Source organism: Podarcis vaucheri (assembly GCF_965113315.1).
Source record: "Podarcis vaucheri genome assembly, chromosome: 1".
Classification (NCBI taxonomy): Eukaryota; Metazoa; Chordata; class Lepidosauria; order Squamata; family Lacertidae; genus Podarcis; species Podarcis vaucheri.
The window spans coordinates 98239147-98245146 of NC_138759.1; the positions used below are offsets into that span (position 1 = coordinate 98239147).

A 6000-nucleotide genomic window follows, 5' to 3' on the forward strand; every position below is an offset into this window, starting at 1 on the left:
AGATGTTAAAAAGCATCGGGGAGAGAATCGCACCCTGAGGCACTCCACATACCAAGGAGTGGCGGGATGACAGTTCTCCCCCAAGCGCCACCCTCTGTCCCCGACCAGAGAGAAACGAGCGCAGCCATTGAAGGACTGTGCCCTGGATCCCCACGTCGGCGAGGCGGTGGTCCAGAAGTTCGTGATCGACCATGTCGAAAGCTGCTGACAGATCTAGAAGAATCAGCAGCCCCGACCCGCCTCGATCCAGCTGTCTACGAAGATCATCTGTTAGGGCGACCAGAGCCGTCTCGGTCCCATGACCAGCGCGGAAGCCGGACTGGAATGGATCCAGAGCCGATGTTTCATCCAGAAACCTACCAAGCTGTTCAGCAACCGCTCTCTCAATCACCTTACCCAGGAATGGAAGATTCGAAACTGATCACGTGATGAAGGTGTCCTTCACCTTGTGTGGTGTAGTGGTTAAGAGCGGTAGTCTTGTAATCTGGGGAACCGGGTTCGCGTCTCTGCTCCTCCACATGCAGCTGCTGGGTGACCTTGGGCCAGTCACACTTCTTTGAAGTCTCTCAGCCCCACTCACCTCACAGAGTGTTTGTTGTGGGGGAGGAAGGGAAAGGAGAATGTTAGCCGCTTTGAGACTCCTGAAGAGGAGTGAAAGGCGGGATATCAAATCCAAACTCTTCTTCTTCTTCTTCTTCTTTTTGTTCCACTAGTCAATAAATAAAACTCCAATTCTGTGCAAATCTATTACATTTCTGCTTTCTTTCTTTTACTTTTAAACCTCTTAAGCTTGGGCTATTACTGATTATTGTTGGCCTTGAATTTTGTTAACCTGTTCTTATGGCTATATATTTATTCTTGTTGCTGTATGTATATATATTTGTCAGTAAAAATAAAGCATGTTCTAAATCTAGTGGTGCTTTTGTTTCTCTCTTATATTCTCAATCGGAAATCAATACTGTTTTGCCTTGTGCACAACTGCCAGCTATTGAAGTCGCTTCCAAGACTTGGCTCACATTTCCAGCATTTATAATTTCTGCTTATCTGATGTAGTCTTTCTGGAATCATGTACCATCTGGACAACTGGACCACCTTATGACAACTTTCACATACATTTCCGTAGAATGAAAAAGTTATGCACACTTTCCTATATATACTTCCTATATCATGACCCTACTGTAACATACTCATTCTTCAGAATAGGGAGAATTAAACTTTAAGTTTAGGCATCAAATGCTTTCCACCTGCCACAATATATATGTATATTGTCAGTTTTTACAAGCTGAGTGAATGGTATTCAACTAAGTTTTACTCAGAGTAAACTCGCTGAAATTAATGAACATGATTACGTTAGGTCCATTGATTTCAATGGGTCTCCACTGAGTAAACATTAGTTAAATGCCACCCAGTATACTTTTGGCCTTATCTTAAACGAAGGCTGCACAATTTGTAACCCACCAAACTAAACTCAGCCATACTTTGGCACCTGCAAATAATTTGATTGCATCCCCTATAGTTGCAGGTATAGGGAGACAGAAGGGACAGGATGTTTGTTAGGCAAATTTATCACCAATGATCAAACTCTGATTGATTTTTGAAGTTGCCATACTTTGGAGGAATTCTGAGTGTGCACCCAACAAAGTATGCAGACTTTAAAAAAAATAAAACAGGATTAAGGACTTTCTACGGGTGTGTGTGTAGAAAGTAGCCCACTGTGCAAAGGTAAAAAATGAATTCATTGCTCCACCCACTTTTGCCTCTGTCCATCAATTGCATGTGAGTCTTTGAAGGCTGCCTAGGAGGGAATGTGAACCACAGGCAGGAAAAGAGTCCCCACCCCTGTTTTAAGCCCTCATTGCTACATATCCCAAAACTTTAATAGCCTGTCTACCAACCCTTGCCTGTGCCTTTTATCATTCTGTGTTCAGCTCTCTTCAGAATAGTATACAACATATACAGTTTTTAGTTTGCCTTGCAGAGTGCTTGATATATCTACTGCATCTAATTCCTTTGCTTTCACTTGAAAGTAAGTTTCAATTTACCCATCCTTTTGAGGCATACTGGAGCAGAGGTGTGAGGAGCAATCTCTGTTTTCAGAGCTAATCATCAGAGAGAGGTGGTAGATTGCGCAACAGGAGAATCTCTTAGGTTGAGATCTTATGGACTGACAAGTTTCTGAATTGGTATCTCATGAATATCTTTTAGCCTAGTGTTTGTTGGGGGTATTTGTAAAACTTCAAGGAACTCTGTAGTGATGTTGTTCGACTTTCTTCCAATGAATCCAGCTGAGTAACATATAGCACCCCCAACAATTTCAGCTGCCAGGTTTTAGATCTTACAGAACCAATAGTGCTCTTTCACCAAAGTCATTCTCTGCTCCAATTAGATTACAGTGTTACTCCATTATCAATCACAAGCCAAGAAAGCTATGTTCATTTCAGACACAGCTGCATATTGTATGCCATCTCTCTATCTCCCGCTCTGCAAATCAGTACTTCATGAAGAAAAATGAATGTATGTGTCTTCTTTCTACATAAGAATCCCTCAGAGAATTGGTTCTGTCCCTTTGGAAATGCAATGACACTGCAGAAAACAAAGCCGTTCTGTTGATGTTACAAGCACAAAAAGCAATGTCATAAATGAAAGCGGAATGGAGATTGATGCACAAAACCCCTAATGACATCTGGTCTTGAAAGAGCCAAATATGTAAATTTTTCATGAGAACAGGCATGGCACCATCCAGTACGATGGTTCATCCTCGGACATCTTCCCAATAAACAGCAGTGTGAAGCAGGGCTGCATTCTTGCAGCAACTCTCTTGCAGCATATTCTTCTCTCTGTTGCTCTCCTATGGTTTCAGTTTGACCAAAGATGGTATGTACCTCCATTCAAGGAGAAACAGGGGTCTGATCAACCTGGGACATCTCCACACCAAGAACAAAGTGCAATGGGTTTTTATCCAAGAGATGTTGTTTGAAAATGATGCTGCCCTGACAGTGCACTCCAAGACTCATCAACCATTTTGCCCAAACCTGCAGGGAATTCGGTCTTACCACCATCCTGATGAAGATCAACATCCTGAGTCAGGATGTTGCCAGCACCCCATGCACCAGCATTGAGGTGGTAAATGGTGCTGTCTACCTGGACTCCACAATAACCAGCAATCTCTCCATCGACACTGAGCTTCACATGCATATTGGCAAGGCAGCTATGGCAATGGCTTGCCTCTCCAAAATGCTATGGGAGAAATGTGATGCTAGTGACCAATATCAAGATGAAGGTCTGCCAGGCTTGTGTGTTGAGCACATTGCTTTATGGAAGTGACTTGTGGGCAACTTACACTCATCAGCAGTGACACCTCAATACCTTCCATATGCACTGTATCAGGGAGATTTTGGGAATGGCAGGACAGAGTCTCAAACAAAGATGTGCTCTCCCAAGCCCACATTCCCAGCAATATTTTCATGTCTGTCTCAGTGATGTCTACACAGGCTTGGTCAGTGAGCCAAAAATTGTTCCCCACAGCAGATGTACAATAAATAGTATACAATTACAGCATAAGGTGGTAAGTCTGCTAGAAGTTCTCTGCAGCCATCTTGAAAGTCACCTAGCTTGTATCCAATGGTTATGCAAGTGGAAAACAACTCGGGCAACCCATCCTGCCCTGCAGCCCCTCTAGCCTCCAAAAAGTCTCTCCCAAGGGTAACATGGTGTTCTATTGAACAATGTAAACTATATCATATAAGCCTACAGTCCCAGGAGCGGGAGGGAATTGGTCAATATTAGGTGCAGGAAGGAACACTGGGCAAATGGAATGGACAGGTCCATCAGTCCTACTATTATGGGAATCTTTTCAACAAGATGGAGGATGATAATGCTTTAATTAAATAAATAGTACATTTTTTGTTTCTATCTGTATAGTGAATGAAGAGGCCCAAACAGAATTATGGATCTCTTACTTTAGGACTGATCTTGTTTAGCATATTTCTATAGTAAATTATTCTATTCGGAAACAGTTCTGGACCTGCTCAATTCATGCTACTTCATGTGAGAGATTGCAACATTTTCCAAAGAATATTCATTACATTTTGTGTTTGCTTTGTTTTCAGAAAGGTCATCAATCTCTGTTAACTCCTGTTTTGCTGCTGTTTAATAAAAGTCCTGCAGCTGCAATTCTTTGTGATGTGTGTTTGTATATGTATGAATAAAATATGTTATATAAATATCGCCAGCAGGACAAACTCAACCTTTATAGCACCTCAGCTTTGGAATGTGCTATTCTAATCTTATTTATTTTTATTTATAAGATTTCTCACCCACCCTTCACTGCAACAATCCAGGGTGGTTTACAACACTATAATACGGAATCTTTTTTAAAAAAACAAACAAGATAAAACTATTACAATTATGAAACAAGTAAAACCATTCCAGATGGAACAGAACAGTCCAAGTTCAATAAAAGAGATGGGTCCCATAAAACAAACTACCTCAGCTGACAATGGACAAGATAAAAAGGTGTGTCTTCAGCATATGGCAAAAGCTGAGGAATGATGATGGTAGGATTTAGGCTGAGTAGTGAGGGAGCCAAGTTTGCTGATGACACCAAGTTGCTCAGGGTGACAAAATCCAAAAGGAATTATGAAGAGCTCCAAAATAATTTAATATATTAGGTATAATAATAGAGAAAACAGTGGAAAGAAATGTGATGGGGGTTTTTATATTAGCAAAGCTACGTGTCTACTTAAATGGTGTACTATGGAAAAAGTCAATAGAAGCTGAATTAGGTAGCCTTACCTGGAAGGAAGATTCCTCTCCTTTACTGCACTGGAAGTTCTGAATACATTTGCAAATGGACAAAAGGATGATTGCCAGAGGTGGAGAATGGTCAGCAAAGAGCTTTGTAAAGAAACAATTTGTGGACCCTTGATCAGAATATGTGTTCCCCTTGCTATCTTCCCTTTTCTTGTGTGTCTTTTTTCAGTATCAAGTCTCATGGCAGGGCCTGTCTAATTTCCTTTTCTTGCATGATCTGCTTTGGGAGACGATGATAGTCTGAAAAGTGGAGTAAAAATATCAAGCATAAACAAACAAGCACAATCTATTTCTATATTTAATCATTTTTTCTAGTTTTTCAGATGGTCCTTTCCTTGCTTTAAGCCCTGTTTCATGCTCACAGAAATAAGAATTAAAAGGAATAAAACGTTCTTTTAATGGTCTTCATTTGAACATGACTAGAATAGGTAATTGTGCTCCTTCCCATGGTACCTTGCTCCACCATAAGGAAGGTCACGTCCTCTCTAAAAATCAGGACAGATAACTCTTGAATGGCCTCACGTGCAGTTTAATGAAGGGGACAGGTAATTATATAAAAGCCTCCCCAAAGAGAAGCAAAATATATTTTGACCTTTACATTGCCACACACTGCATTTTCTGGAAACAATGTCCTTACTTCTTAATTTAGAATTGAAAAAGATTTGCCAGGTCTGAACTAGTTATATTTCTTAACCATTCACCACTGCCAACTGCCTATAGATTTCCTATAAGTAAGACTCATTCATTGTGCAAATTAGATCAATCTCTTTGCTCCAAGGTTGTAATCTCAGCAGTGATACCTGCCTGTTGCCATGACAAGTAATTTCCAAGTTAGGGGCTAGCTTCCAGAGAATTCTGTTATTCATTCGATTTATCAGCTCATCAGAATACTTTATTGGTTCACAGAGATTCGTTAACCTTCCGCCACTTGTTATTCTGCCCATATGACTATTACCACTACTGCTATCTCAGAAATGATGTTTTTTAAAAGGTATGAGAATAGACTGCAGTCCTGTCAAATGCAGCAAAACCAAATCACTGTCATCACTCCTATTTTCAGACCACTAGGTATTGATTACATTGCAGGTATTCCAGAATAATTACTTCTGAACAAGTCGGAAATCCATAACAAGTACCATCAAGCAAATTTACATTTTAATGCTACAAATATTTTCCATTGCATTGACA

General features: G+C 40.6%; 1 protein-coding gene across 1 annotated transcript in view; it reads right to left on the bottom strand.

The window, feature by feature from the left end:
• Positions 1 to 4892, bottom strand: part of DPP10 (dipeptidyl peptidase like 10) — a 589554-nt gene extending 584662 nt beyond the window's left edge. Inside the window, exon 1 of the mRNA XM_082198124.1 lies at positions 4795 to 4892. The gene's annotated coding sequence lies outside the window, so the exon portion shown is untranslated. The remainder of the gene's footprint in view (positions 1 to 4794) is intronic.
• Between the last annotated feature and the right edge of the window lie 1108 nt (positions 4893 to 6000).